This window comes from Microplitis mediator, chromosome 4, assembly GCF_029852145.1.
Source record: "Microplitis mediator isolate UGA2020A chromosome 4, iyMicMedi2.1, whole genome shotgun sequence".
Taxonomy (NCBI): domain Eukaryota; kingdom Metazoa; phylum Arthropoda; class Insecta; order Hymenoptera; family Braconidae; genus Microplitis; species Microplitis mediator.
In genome coordinates, this window is record NC_079972.1 from 6,353,787 (window position 1) to 6,370,501 (window position 16,715).

At 31.0% G+C, this 16,715-nt stretch overlaps 1 protein-coding gene across 7 annotated transcripts in view; it reads right to left on the reverse strand.

Moving 5' to 3' along the window:
* The window catches only part of LOC130666504 (serine/threonine-protein kinase MARK2-like), an 82,654-nt gene that overhangs the window by 51,882 nt on the left and 14,057 nt on the right, over positions 1-16,715 (reverse strand). The window lies entirely within an intron of this gene.

Below are 16,715 nucleotides of genomic sequence, written 5' to 3' on the forward strand. Positions count from 1 at the left end.
TGACTCAAGCAAAAATTAATTATGCGATACACCTTGACACCTATACAATAACACCTACATCATGATCATCATCATATGTCTCTTACACACACACTAGTGTAGAGTATGGAGAGGAAAATCACATATGGGAAGATAGTATGCGTAGGGTAGAGCAAAAGGTATACGAATACATAAATTAAAAAAAGATAGAAAGGCACATCGATGATAAATGTTGAGAAAAATTTCAGAAAATTCATAAATTTTAACTGATATCTTTTGAATAGGAAAGAGTTGATTATTGATATTTAATAGATTTTAATTCTAAGATTGAGTGACAACCTCTGCAATAAGAATTACGTTGATGAATTACTTATGACGGCTCAAATCACAGCGACTCAGACTAACATCCTTAATTCTTATCCTTGAAACCGAGACTGTGAAAAACTTTTTAATTGTATTTTTCTTAAATTATAAACGAGTGCATCTATTGGAAAAATCGCCCATCATATAAATCAGATTTTCAAGTTTCTAAAACCCCTGAACAAATACCAAATTGAGAATCATTTTATTGAAATAATTTTATGTAAGTATTTTACGAAACAGCGACTATGCGCCAGTAAATCACACTTTAATGCTTAGCATTTGAGGCATGCATCAAGTTTACAGTAATTAGTGCAAGAGTAATCAAGTAGATCGTGTTCTATAAAAATAGTTAAAAGATTCAATATTTTATTTTTCAGTTTATAGTGATTATTGTAAGGATGAATAAATACTATAAGGTTTTATTAATATTCAATGCAGTTACGAAGAGAAAAAAAATATTGTAAGGGTGTTTAATAGACTTTAAGTTATATATATCGATAAACATTTAGGTCGGTGATTATATGGTTGCGATAATATTAAAAAAATCCATAATAGTCCTTTAGTTTATTAAAAATTTTTTGAATATCAGAATCATTTAATTTTATTTCTCAAAAGTAATTCTCTGATTAATGATATTTTAAACTTGGTTACGTAATTGTAGAAAATGATTCAACGATTGAGAGCGTATGTATGTACATTAAGGTGCTTTTTATTTTTCGAACATTTTTTTTTTTCTTAGCCTACATGAAAATTTTATTGTAGACGACAAAAAAAAAATTTCCTGAAAATTTTAGCCCTCAATTTTAATTTTAAGAGATCGCGATCTATTTTTAAAGTTTTCCCATTTAAAAAGCATGGGAACGACATCACATTTAAAAAAAAAAATTCCTACCCAGGCAGTTTTTGAGAAATCGACTGGTTTTTGAGCTCGTTTTATAGGGCCCGTAGTCCTCTTTAAAATTGCTTTTAGTGACATGGATGCATTTACAATGTTTCAACAGTTATGAGACTTCAAACTTCAGAAATTTTTATTTTCCCCAAAAAATCATAATTAATGGCTATTATTATTCCAGCTATCAATTTTCTAGAAAAAATGTCATACAACTTTTTTAGTGTGTTAAATACTCTACAAGAAATACCTAAAACTATTCAATATTGTCAACGTTGTTGTTTATTTTTGTTAACTTTTCTCTTTTAAAGGGTTTCAGAATTACATGTTTAATTTTAATTTTATTCTCGTGACAAATTGAACTTTTGTACTTATCCTTTTTTTTTTTTTGGTATAAAATTAATCGAGCTTGATCAATTTTAATGTAGTTCTATGATTTAATGTATCGATCGAAGCGCCGATCGTTTTCGACGGTCTAAAATCTCAGTCTTTATGACAGAAATTGAATTACTTTCGTTTAAAGTCACAGATCTATTAGTTTTTTAAAATTATTTTATTTTTCAATCATGTCCGGAATTTAAAAAAAAAAAAAAAGAGTTCATTATTTAATCGGTTTTGAAATAACAAAGTTAAGCAACGTTAAACTACCTCTTAATCGTGAGATTTAGGTTTATTTCTTCACAAACATTTTTTACTTAACTTGAAACGAAAGTTTCAGAGAGAGATCCAGAGTTATAGAGAGATACAGAGATCGTATTTTTTTCCAACCCTACGTTTGTGTGCGTAACACGTAAGTTGTCGCGAGCAAAATAAAAGACATTTAATTGAAGCCGATATTAACCGAAGATTAACAGAGACTACTGAAATATTACTCTGCAGTTTAGAGTAAAAATTACTTCCATAGATAAGAAAATTTATTCGAGTTATAAGCAGTTTTTCATCAAAAAGTTAATGGTTTTAAAAGAATGGTATATTGGGGAGTAAAAATTAATCGTATGGAGTAAAAATTAATAGATTAAGATGATGTATTCACAATAATCGATTAAATATACGATTTTTAAAAAATTACTCAGTATTAGAGTAATACATAGTCTGTCAACGTTAATATTTAAACAAAAAATATTAAATTTAAAACAAAAAATACCAATTTTTTGCAACGGCCCAGGATTACTAGAAATTTATTTTTTCTGGCGTATGATGAACTCGAACTGCCGATCGGTTCTTCGGCTGACAGAAAAAATTGACCCTTCGTCCGTCATTTCATGAGTTCTTCTGCTCTACTCTTCCCCCCCCCCTCCCCCCGATGCGCTCATTATTGTGATTTGGCTTGAATAATTAGAGTGTAACTAGCTCGGGAAAAGTAGAAAATCTAGCAGGGGACGAACAAGCGGATAATTGCTTGTTGGAAACCCGAAAGATAACAGTCAAGGTAGCCCTTTACATAGGGTATGGGAAGAACTTGCATCCCACCACTAATCTGACGCAAGCAGTTGACCAGAGCTGATAGTCTGGTACCATGGGGCATCCATTCCAAGCCCCTCTTCGACCAGAGTCTCTCTATTTCCTGAGATGGGAGGAGTGTTTGGGTCAAAATGAGGCCGGACTCGTGGTAGCTGTTGGTGAGGTACCCACGTGCAGTGCATGCCTAATGGGTAAGCTAATGTGAGCTTATGTTCATATTTCGCTTTTATAATATATGGTGGAAATTGATTTTATAAATAGGGTTACGCAGCGCGAGTATGCCCAAAAGGGTGAGGTGTCGGCCTCCCATCAAACGGAGGTAGGCTTAACAGCCCCGTTCAATTAATTTTTTTTTCTTCTTTTTTTTTTTGCCCGAGCTGTTCTCTAGCTTTGATTTGGCTGAAATAATTAGAGTGTCTCACAGCTCGGAAAGTAGAAAATCTATCAGGGAATGAACAAGCGGATAGTTGCTTGTTGGGAACCAGAAAGGTAACGTGGAGGAAGCCCTTTACATAGAGTATGGGAGAAGTTGCATCCCACTACTTCCACAAGCAACCATGTTGACCAGCGCTGGAAGTCTGGTACCACGGGGGGCCACTTTCAAAGCCCACTGCGGTCAGAGTCTCTTTATTTTCTGAGATGGTAGTGTTTGGGAACCAAAAGAGGTAGGACTTGTGGTGGCTGTGGTTAGATACCACGCGCAATGAGGATTTTTGATTATACCTCCGGTAATGTCCACCTTAGTCGTCACTTGATTATATTTTTCGGCTAAGAGTCCATCTGGGTCGGAAGATGGGGATGACCTCGCAGCGCGTGTATGCACAAAAGGGCGCGGAAACGCCCTCCGGTAAAACGGAGGTGGACTTCAGTCCCTTTACATTAATTAATTAATCTACATCATTTTTATCACCGCTGGTGCATTGCTGGGCATGTAATAATATTAATTTACTCATATTGTACACGGTAAGAAATGCATAGCCTTCAACACCATTCTGGTATCGTCTCAAGACAGATACTAAAATAGTATGTGAAATATTCCAAGACAGTATTGTAACGAGTCCTAGAAGTATGGCGTTATTTACTATACTGTATAGTATTGGAGCTATTGTATTGCTCACACGTATGAATAGCAGGCACGACGAAACAGCATGGCCCTGAGACCCATACTACAGTGCCGAGGGCACAATGCTATTAGTTTTTCCCGCCCTAATTTCTGGCGTGTCAATCAATGTATGCTATCGTATTACCACCAAAACTATATAGATGTCATTAGACTAAGTTTATTGGCCAAAAGTAATGTGGATACGGCAATGCAGTATAGGCCTGGTGAGCATACTGACATTGCGGCGTCCGCAACAACTATTGCCAATGTTACTATTCCCGCAATGGTTGAATCATCTATGCATACAATTTTATAACCTATAAAAATCTCCGATACCATAGAGTATGGCGTTCACGCCCATACTGGCATAGTGATATCCGCAAAATATTTCTTACCGTGTAAGAATATTAATTTCAATGTAGCTTGAAATCAATGTTGAACGTGTACTTGGCGCAACTTTTTACAGATAATCTGTTTTTTGGACGATTTCAAATATTTTTGTAGAGCAAAATCATTTACTTCACTATTCTTTTGATAAAAAACTCTTTTCTGAGAGTTAAAAAATTAAGTTATTTCTTCAAGCTCCAAATTATTTTTTTATGCATTTTAATCCGTCAATTTCAAATCAGTGAAAGTTTCCTTCACTTTGACGACAAGTTGTTGCTAACTATGAGATATTCGAACAAACATCGACTGTCACCTTTGGGAAGTAAGTTTACAGGAAGAGTAGCCTGAAAGTTGCGAGGAAGTAGCCGAAAAACAACAGTTATTTTCAATTTGACAAGAAGCTATAGGAAAGTTGACGTCAACTAATTAAACAACAACTCTTTACAGTCAATTTTACGTCAAATTCCGGCAGTAGTTTTCTGTCCAATTGTAACCAAAGTGGCTATCAGCGTCCATCCAATTAAAATAACTTTTTTTTCTTCAGTTTCGTTCCACAACTTTCCATCAACACTTCCTGTCAACTTGACTTCAAAAATTGATTGTCGATTTACAACAACTCGTGGTTCAATTTGTACTCATGTTGTAGTCAAAAATAGGAATATCTTATAACTGTCAACAACTTGTCGTCAAGTTGATGATAACTCTTGCTGAGCAATTATTTACTTTGCAAATCTGACTATCTGAGTATATATATTGTAAATATAATTTTAGTAAGATGCTAACCTGAAGAGATTTCTATAAAAAAGAATTTGGGTCACCTACTTTCATGTCATACAATGATATGAAGTTAACTGAAAGGCGAAAATTCGACAAAAATACGAGTATTCTCTCGTGGATCCCTAAATCAGCGCAAGAAAAATTTTTAAAGTCCCGTTTTTTCAATAGATCATAAAAATACGCAAATTGTGAGTAAATTCGCAAAATGTAGCATTTTACGAGCTCGAAGAGATCGAAAATATCAACGCATTTAAAAGTATTGTCGAGCTCAAAGAGCTCGAGCAGGTATTAACAATAATATTTTTGAGCTCCTCGAGCTGATCTACTTAATAAAATAAGCATTATTTGATATCAATGAAATAAAATTAAACTTTTGTTTGTTAGTTTTTGATTCTTTATTATTTATCATTATAGTTATTTAAAAAAAAATTCAAGTCTGTTTCCGACCTAAAGATGATCAGAAACAAACTCAACATAATAAAGAGTGTCCAATTTTTATCTAGATAAAAACAAAAGACAAAATATTCTTAGAAAAAAGTCTGATTTCTGAAAGTAGTCTATATAAGAAATAGTACGGGCAAAAATCGATCATATTTTACATGTTAATCAAATACAAATAAAAAGTAAAAGTAAAAAAAAACTTAGAACTTTTATTTACTTTAATACAGATCAAACTTTTCGACCCAGGTGAATTTGGTAAAATGCATGTTGAAAGCATTCTTAGACAGTATCCCCCTTCTTATTTTTTAAAAATATTTGACTTCGATTTGTCGTAACTGTATTGAAGTTTAATCAGTTAATAAAACAAAATTAAAGCAATGGTTAAAAAAAGGATAACGTAAATATAATTTCGCTAGGGTAAATAAATTTTAAAAAATTACTTACACTTACTATCAATTAGAAGTTAAACTAAATTTGGTTAGTAAATTTTAGTAAAATCTTTATGCCAATATTGTGACAGAAAATATCAAACTTTGTAGATAAATAAATTATGAAATAATTTTTTTAAAATCTATATTCTAGTGAAATTATAACTACTTTATCCTTTTTTCAAATATTGCTTGAATTTTTTAAAAATCAATTAATAAAATTTCAATACGATTACGAAAGTTCAAGGTCATTGAATATTTAAATAAAAGTAGAGAGCCCCGTCTAAGAATGGCCTTTAAGCTCATCGTATAAGCTTTATTGTCCTTCTTCTTTTGTCACTTAACGTTTATATTTTCAAATTTTATGAATGTAAATAGGTACTCGTATGATTTCGTGAAACCTTGTCATTGCAATAACTCTTGTATATCTTAGAATACTAAAATGAAATTTCACACGTATATTTTTTGAGAAATACTTTTGTGAAGTACATAAAAAAGCACGACTGGTCCGATAATTTAGAAATAACCGTAATTTAAAGATTTTCAAAATTGAAAAAAAAAATTTTAATTTTGGTAATTCAATGTTTAAAAAGTTATTGGTTTAAAATTAACAGACTGATTTGGTGACGACTACTTGTCTTTAAAGAGGATTTTTTTTGCGTAAAAACTGAGATTTGAGAGGTCAAAATAAAAAAATCACATATAAATAAATATGAACATGAACGCATATTATATTTCACTCGTATTATTTTTAAATTTATAAGTCGAGCAGTTCATTTGAAACAACAAATAAGTGCGACGAAATCCCGTTATTCAAGCACCATGCGACATACTTCTAATCCATTATGGTCTCAGTTGTTTTAGCTCTCAACAGCAACGGAAATGTACCGCTCAAGAAGTCTCAAGGGAATCATTTATGACTCGCCCAATATATACTCAGAGAGTTTTACGGTATTTTTTACATAAAAAATTTATATGAAAATTACTATAGTAATAATAGCACGAGGATAGTGTAGAATTATGGTAAAAATACCGATAGCATAAAAATTTTTCACTGAACAGAATTTACAATGTGCGTTGTAATTTTGATAAAGCAACAGGGCAAGTTTTATTCTAAAAATTTTTACCATTTGTATCTTAATTGAGTATGCTAAGTTAAAATATTTTTAAAACATAAATTAAAAGAAAATCATAATTAAAAGAAAACTGAAAAATTGGGTTAGGTGCATTTAATAGCTCAACATACATACAATCACTTTGTGACAAAAAAATATAAGCATGTTAATTTTATAAAATAAATTATAATTAATTTATTTAAATAAATCACCATTGATAATAATAAAAATAGTCTAACTATTAAACTTTTCACAAATTTCATAATAAGCATTTGAAAACAATATCTATAATTATAATACAAAAGAAAATTCACACAATGTTTTACATAGAGATGCTCGCTTGCGCCTCAATATGTCACGTAATTGAACGAACTCGAATTTGAAAGATCTTTGATAAAGTTTAAATTAATAAATTTTCTATTGCATTTAGTTTTTTAACTTCCCGCTAAGAAAATTGTAAATTTTCAAAAATTCGGGAAGTTATTGTTTTTATCCCAATTTTCGAAAATCGAGTTTTCATCAGATGTCGACGTTTTGAGGTCCTAGGAAGCTATTCTGACTATTTTTAGAATGATGTCCGAGTGTCTGTATGCATGTATGTGTGTGTGTGTGTGTGTGTGTGTGTGTGTGTGTGTGTGTGTGTGTGTGTGTGTGTGTGTGTGTGTGTGTGTGTGTGTGTGTGTGTGTGTGTGTGTGTGTGTGTGTGTGTGTGTGTGTGTGTGTGTGTGTGTGTGTGTGTGTGTGTGTGTGTGTGTGTGTGTGTGTGTGTGTGTGTGTGTGTGTGTGTGTGTGTGTGGGTGTGTAAACTCTTTGTAACTTTTTAACTAATGAACCGATTTGGATGTTTAAGGTGGCAATCGAAAGAGCTTGTTGGCCGTCAACTTTCCTGAAAATTTTAGATCATTTGATCGAGTATACTCGAAAATATTGGCGAATTACGAAAAAAAAAAATTTTCTTTTTAGTTTTTTATTGATTTTTCAGAAACGAGTTGAACGATCAACTTCAAAATCTAATCAGCTCTAGAACTTTATAAGCCGCGTCGAATGCGACCACAACCATCTCAATCGGTTAATTTGTTCGAGAGATATCGTTGGGGAAGAAATGGTAAAAAACGGTTTTTAGGTAGATTTCTTTAGAAATCGGCCTATTGCAATGGGTCTCATGATCGAATTATCAAAGAATTTTGTCACCATATATCTTATTTTACCTAGTAGAGTCAAAAAATACCATCCACCCAAAAGTTTATATATGTATGTATGTATGTATATATATATATACAATATAACGCGCCTTGTCATCACGATAGCGCTCGCAATTCTTAACGGATCTTAATGAAATTTTATACACTTATTTATTGGACGATTACCTTGATCAAGTTCGAAGATGAGCCCAATCGGTCGATTAGTTTGGAAGTTGTGGGTGTTTGAAATTTTTTCTGATTTTCATAAAAATGAATTTTCTGGCTTTATCCTAAAATAACTTTTGAACCGAAAATGATAACTCAATTCTGTAAAAAGTATCTCAAAATTTGAACGATTAGCTTTAATTTTCACTGTAATACTTGATTTTTCGAAACATTTTTTCTAACAATTTGATGATATCGAAAATTTCACAAAAAAAAAAAAGCTTATTTTTGCAGCTTACCCTTCTAATAACTTCGGAATGATATGACATACGTCAATTCCTTGAAATATTCATGTTGTAGCTTTAAATAAGTATCTTATTTGATATAATAATCATAGTTTTTTATTATTTATTAAATAATTTTGTGGGTGTTTGAAATTTTTTTTTAATTGTCATGGAAATGAATTTTCTGGCTTTATCTGTAAATAACTTTTAAACCGAAAATGATAACTTAATTCTGTAAAAAGTATCTTAAAATTCGCATGATTAGCTTCAATGTTCACTATATTACTTGTTTTTTTAAAGATCTTGTCTAACAATTTGATGATTTCGAAAATTTCACAAAAAATAGAAAAAGCTTATTTTTGCAGCTTACCCCTCTAATAACTTCGAAATGATATGGCATACCTCAATTCCTTGAAATTCATGTTGTAGCTTTAAATAAGTATCTTATTTGATGTAATAATCATCGTTTTTTATTATTTATTAAATAATTTTAGGTTATGCCATATCATTTCGAAGTTATTAGAAATAACATATAAAATTGTTTACACTACCGTAACGTATTTTTAATTCAGTACTTTATTTTTTATGAAGTTCACCAAATTTTTGTATCTAAATGAGAAATCTACCTTTTCATTCCGGGTAAGGCCGGATGGCTCTTTTTTTTCAATTATCTTTAAAGTGACTTATCCGATCAATTTCAAAATTTGATCAGCTTTAGAACTTGATAAAACGCGTCGATTGCCACCTTAATCATCTCAATCAGTTAATGCGTTCGAGAGATATCGTTGGAGAAAGAAATGGTGAAAAACGGATTTTTTCAAATATCTTCGAAACGGTTGAACCGATCGTTTTCAAATTTTAATCGGCTCTAGAATTCAAGAAAACGCGCCGATTGCCACCTCAAACGACAAAATCGGTTCATTAGTTCAAATGATATCGGCGCTGAAAAGTTAGAAAAATAACATAAAATGTTATTTTTTCCGGATAAATCAAAATGTAATGTACTAAATGTGTCTGAAATCATACCAACTATTCCTCTTTATAGTCTCTTTCGATCACCATATCATGTCATCTAACTTGTTCTTTAGTTTAAATCATATTATCAGCAAAAAAATTGAGAAAACCCAGTTTTTAATATGTTTCTCGGATATTTCATATATTATTGCTCTGACCTAAGTCAAAACTCATTCAAATCTTGATTTTGATAACTGACATCGATTTCTGCCTCGATACATTTATTTCATTGAACATAATCGAGAATAAAAATTTGAAAACGTCTTCTTCGTTAATAATTTTCGATTCTTAACTTGTCAAACTTTAGCAAAAAACCTAACTTGGTAGAGCTTGAAAAGCTTATAAAAAATAATCCCAGGTAATAGCATTTTCGAGCTCGAAAATATGTTCACAGTAATGTTTTCAAGCTCCTTGAGCTCGAAAAGAGTGGGAAGTTTTGGGGCTGGCCCGCAGGGTCAACTGACGCCCAGATTTTTTTTAGTGATTTTGTATTGTAAATATTGAAATAAAGTAATAGATTTTTCGATAAGTGAGAGACATTACTATATGGCATGGTAAAAATAGTTGTTTTTAGGAGTATATTTTAATAAAATTTTATGAAAAATTAGTGAAACAAATAGTATAGTTCTCAAGAATATCGAGGCATCCCACCATTACCTTATATTTTTTGGGAGTTTTTACTATAAAATTCTCTGCGTGTATTAATTAATGGAACAGCATTGACTTTAGACTGATTCAAAGTTATATTAATCAAAGTATTTTCGATTAAATAAAAAAGTATATATCTTTTTTTTTAAGTTTGGTCATCTTCGCTCTTCTAAATATTTGTTCAATTTTACTATTAGCTTAATGCATTAATTAATTATACAATCGATAGTGCAATTCGTCAGACGTCTGAAGGTCTTCTATTCTTGCTTGTCAGTATCGATTTTTCATAGCAATTTAAAGTTAGATATCAAATAAAAAAAAAGTAGTCTTAACAATCCAATTACATTTTCTCACAGCCTTATTCTTTGCAATTGCCTTTTTGGTGTATTGTTCAATGGTCAAAGATATGTTACAGCTTAGTTTAAGTGCTTTATCTGCCATCTAGTGGTCTTGTTATCAAAATACTTAAACAATTTCGTATTTATCATTATGTCATTTGCAAGCATGTATTTATGTAAGTATGAATTACTGTAAAGAGTTAAAAAGAATTATTTATTACATAAATAAAGCTACTAAGTGATAAAGTAATTAAAGTAGTACTATCGATACTACAAGTGTCAAATGTGTGCTTTGTGTAATTTGACTTTTGTGGTATTTTCATACACTAATGCAAAAAATTAAAGGAGCAGAAAAATTTTATAAATTTTTTAGTGATTTTTGGAAGGCTGTAACTTGGTGAAAAAAAATCGTATCGAAAATTTAAAAAAAGCATTTTATAGCTTGAAATCTCAAGTTTAGGTGTATTTTTTTCAAAATTTTTTAAAAGCTCCGATTATTGCGCAAACATGAGAAATACCGCGAGCCAAAAAATTTCTAAATTTTTTTTTTTTTTCCGAAGAGCCTACGGACCGCGGAAAAATTCTTTCAACTAAACGAATGCATACATCGTTTAGCAAATTTATTCAGCTTCAATTTGGTTTTTTTTTTAACCTCGTAGGACGATTTGTCGCAGAGATATCAGCCTTCAAACAGAAAATGATCCTTTTGGCTTTGATCTTCGATATTTCAGGTACCAATGATCGCACAGAAAGTTGAAGGGCGGCGTTAAAAACTTGAATAAATTCCCTACAAGACCCTGTCATTATTTTTTGAAAAAAAAAATTTTTTTTATTTTTAACATCCATTAGAAGAAAGTACAAAAAAATGCCTTTTTTTGGTTTTTTAGTAAATCAACCGCTACTCTGCAAATATCGATAAAAAAAATAATGTTGCCAGGGACTTTTTTAGCTTAATGTACCCCCAAGACCCCTGTAAATTTTTAAATTGATCTATCGAACCGTTTTTTGGGAATCATTGATCAAAGTTTAGCTAAACAATTAAAGGAGCAAGTTTTGTTCCTTTAATTGTGTAATCATAATCAAAATGAAAAAATTTTTTTTTTCGACTTTTCTCAAATTTTTGCGTTGGTAACTCAGCAAATGCAAGGAAATGACAAAAAAAATAAAAAATTTCCAAAAAATGTCAAAAAAAAAATTTAGAACACAAAAAAAGAGTTTCAATTTTTTTTTTTTCTTTGATTTTTTTTGACATTTTTTGGAAATTTTTTATTTTTTTTGTCATTTCCTTGCATTTGCTGAGTTACCAACGCAAAAATTTGAGAAAAGTCGAAAAAAAAAATTTTTTCATTTTGATTATGATTACACAATTAAAGGAACAAAACTTGCTCCTTTAATTGTTTAGCTAAACTTTGATCAATGATTCCCAAAAAACGGTTCGATAGATCAATTTAAAAATTTACAGGGGTCTTGGGGGTACATTAAGCTAAAAAAGTCCCTGGCAACATTATTTTTTTTATCGATATTTGCAGAGTAGCGGTTGATTTACTAAAAAACCAAAAAAAGGCATTTTTTTGTACTTTCTTCTAATGGATGTTAAAAATAAAAAAAATTTTTTTTTTCAAAAAATAATGACAGGGTCTTGTAGGAAATTTATTCAAGTTTTTAACGCCGCCCTTCAACTTTCTGTGCGATCATTGGTACCTGAAATATCGAAGATCAAAGCCAAAAGGATCATTTTCTGTTTGAAGGCTGATATCTCTGCGACAAATCGTCCTACGAGGTTAAAAAAAAAACCAAATTGAAGCTGAATAAATTTGCTAAACGATGTATGCATTCGTTTAGTTGAAAGAATTTTTCCGCGGTCCGTAGGCTCTTCGGAAAAAAAAAAAAATTTAGAAATTTTTTGGCTCGCGGTATTTCTCATGTTTGCGCAATAATCGGAGCTTTTAAAAAATTTTGAAAAAAATACACCTAAACTTGAGATTTCAAGCTATAAAATGCTTTTTTTAAATTTTCGATACGATTTTTTTTCACCAAGTTACAGCCTTCCAAAAATAACTAAAAAATTTATAAAATTTTTCTGCTCCTTTAATTTTTTGCATTAGTGTATTTCAACGCCACGTAAAACTAAAAGAGATAGAAGTATGCTTACAGTAACTCGATTTTACTCAAAATTTAAGATCATGCGCAAAAATCTATTGCGCAAACTCTATTATACAAGTTATTAGCTTTACATGTTTGTTTACTAAAATGGGTTGCTGCATTATTTACTAATGTAACTGGTATCAATAAAAAATATGTCGTATGTTTTGCACTAAGAAATGTGTATAACATTGATATCCCCACATACCGCATTGGATGCATGTTTAAATTTTGCGCGCGTCGTAATCTATTCGGCGGCGTTGCCACATGTAATTAACATGGTACGTTTTTCTTAATTATTTACTACTAATTACTCTATGACAATCTCTGAAGCTCAGATTCTGATTAACCAAAATGTTCGAAACATTTTTTTCTTTTCATTGATACCACTTTTATTGAAATCTGAAGTCACTTTTTGTGAAATAAAACTCTGTGAATTCTCATAAAAATCAATAGTAAAGACAGACATTTTTAAATATTGATATCTTTTTTAAGTTCGCTGTAGACCTTAAAAAATTCAACTGGTTCATTATCTTGTTATAATGTACCAATATGCCAAGTTTCATTAAATTCTAAAAGTCAATTCTAAAACCGATAGTACTACTTTAAACAGATATCTTTAAAATCTAGCTATTGTAAAAATTTTCATTTCGAAACTTCTAAGGAATTGTGCCATAATATATTCTTGTTTGTGATGTAGATTCTAAAAGTATTATTGGTTTAAAAGTAAATATAGGGTGAAATGTCCAGTGACTGATTTGTTATACCGACAATTATTTTGATAGATAAATTAAATAATTTATTTTAAAACTAAGTCGAACTTTTATAATCGAATTGAGAAATCATTTCTCTTCTAATTTTTCCGTGATATTTCCTACATTTCATCACGTGTGTAAAATTGAAAGACCCATTGAATGACCGTTTTCGTCCATTGAATGACCGGACATAGTCCAGTTAATGACCAATGTATTGGATTTATTAATTAAAATATCAAAATTAATTTCTATAGATATGCTTTTTTTTGACACAGTTTAGTACAGAAGCTATATCCATGTTTAGGAGGAAACCTTTTGTACGAAAAAGCGTTCTGATTTACAGATTGAATTTCAATCGGATTCAATGGGAAAATAATAAATTTTTATCGGTCATTTTTCCGATTGAATCCGATTCAATTTTTTAATCAGATTCAATCAGATTTTTGAATCAGGGCTAACCTTTTTAATAGCCTCTTTCGAAATTTCATTGATATATGAAAATCTTGTATAAAGTTTTTTTGGAATTATTAGCTGCACTACGTTTAGTAACTTACTTCTTACTTGATGCATTCTTTTAAGTTGCAATTCTTTTATTTGTTTTGGTTGAAAAATTTGATTTTGCCATTTCATAATATTAACGGACGAATAAAATTAAACAGACGGGATTCACTGATATTAACAAATTCTCACTCATCATTAAATGATTGGTCAGTCATTTACTGGCTGAGTATAATAATAAAGTACACCAATGAATGCCTGACATAAAATTAAGAAAAAAAAATTCTTGACGTTAATTTCACGGATCCAAAGCCAATTTTATTAATTTATTCACTTATATAAGTGATGATAAATTTACTGTTTTATAGAAAAATCACTTGCTACTATTGGAATACATAGTTTTTAAAAATGATTTTTTTTTAACGTTTCAGTTCAAATTCAGTATTAATTTGAAAACTCTTCAAATCTCCGTATAATTAACTTTAGAACAAGACATTTTTTCGTAACTTAATAACGTAACAATCTTCAGAAAGAAATTTCTTGAGTTGAGAAAAAAATGTTCTCATCGAGCCAAGAAAAAAATTTCTTGGCCTAAAAAAGTTTTTTCTTGATTTGAAGAATTACGGTTTCAGGCTAAGAAAATGATGTCTTCCGCGAAGTAAATAATTTATCGCTCCAAATAATTTCTTACTTTAATAAAATAAGATATTTTGCTTGGTTCGAGAAACTAATTCCGAAGACAATGTGCTTTTTGGTTCAAGAATTACTCTTGTTCTGTGTATAAATAAAATTGAATGGAACATTAAAAATTATTTAAGCGACAGTAAAGCATACTTAGTGCTTTCGCGCTTGAGATGTACAAGAAGAAAAAAATCTAAAAAACGGTTGACCCTACGGGCCAGCCCCGAAACTTCCCGCGGTTTTCGAGCTGCTTGAGCTTGAAAACATTATCGTCGATACATGTTTGAACTCTTTGAGCTCAACAATACTTTTGAATACATTAGTCTTGTCGAGTCTTTCGAGATCGACAAAGTAACGTTTTGTACACTGTAAAAAGAGCGGTGTTAAAAATGGACTCATTTTAATTCCACCCGGTGTTTAAATAAAATTACACCGGTGTAGGAGGAGTAATTCACCGGTGTTAAAAATACCGGCGTTAAATCAGGGTAATCGGTGTAAAAGCGGGATAACCGGTGTAAAACTGGAGTAATATCGGTGTAAAAGCGGAGTAATACCGGTGTAAAAGCTGGGTAAACTGCGTCCGCTTGGAATATTAACTTTAAAGATTATAAAACACAAAAAATGTCAGTTCTTTATGAAAATTAATAAAGAATATTATTTATTAACAAGTATAGTGATCGAGTAAGTACAAATATTCACAAAGTAAAATATTTTAACACCGGTAAAGAATATCTACACCAGCGGTGGCGTTATTTTAACACCGGTCTAGAATATTTACACCGGCAGCGGTGTTATTCTAACACCGGAGAATTTTTTTTAACACCGGTATAGAATATTTACACCGGCGGCGGCGTTATTTTCACACCGCTTTCGGTGTTGAAATTTAACACCGCTGATTTTAACACCTACACCGCTTGGACTTACTCCGGTGATTTTTTACAGTGTATTAATCTCCGAGAGTTCGTGAAATTTAAAATCATCAATAAGGATCATTTTTGCAAGTTTTGCTGGCGATTATGCTTGATAAATTCAATGTATTTAGACAGAAATCAATAAAAATGATAAAGATAAAGAGTTACTTAAACTATGAATTGAACTAGCGAGTTAATATATGAAACATCCGGAAAAAATTTCAGAAACAGTAATTTTTCAAAAATTTGGAAATAATATTTATGCAGCGATCATCAAGCACTATGACGCCAAAGGGTCGGTATAAGTTTTGGAACATATGATGAATTACATTATGCGTTATTCGAGAAGACTGAGTAAATTGTTATTTTTTAAATTTTTTTATTGCAGCTATCCTTCAAACTAATTAACCGATTATGATGTTTAAGGCAGCATTCAATGCAGTTTTGCAGCCTTTAAAGCTATAAAATTATTAGAATCAATCAGTTTTGTGATTTTTGAGTTTATTAGAACAAAACCATGAGTAAAAACGACTTATAACCGTTAACTTTTGTAAATCAACTTTTTGTCTGCCATTTAGATATTATGTACTGGACACATTTTTGGAAACCCTGGCGGATCTGATTTTATGGTATTTTTCGGTATCACTAACCTAGTTTACGGTAATGTCACCGTAATTAAGTACGGTAATTCTACGGAAAGTTTCGAAAAACTACGGTAGATTCCGCGGAATTTTCCGTGATTTCCGCGGAATCTACCGTAGTTTACCGGAACTTTCCGTAGAATTACCGTACTTGATTACGGTGACATTACCGAAAACTACGGTAGTGATATCGAAAAATACCGTAAAATTAGATATGCTCACAGAAACAGTAATTGTACCGTAAATTTTGCGAAATTCATCTGTTTAAAAGTTATTGGAGCTTGAAGTCCAATTTATAGGAAGCTTCGAGATCTTTCTACTTTTTCGGTGAAACTATCAGACTTATCACGAAACGTCATAGAATCTTTTTTGTTGAGAATTCTATTCATTAAAAATTATCTCCGATAATGTTTTTTAAAATCCCGCATTTTTTTCTAGCTATTTCCATTTTAATGTCAAGCTCTTAAAAAAAATTAGTGTCCTGATCAATTTCAAGAGCTTGACATAAAAATGGA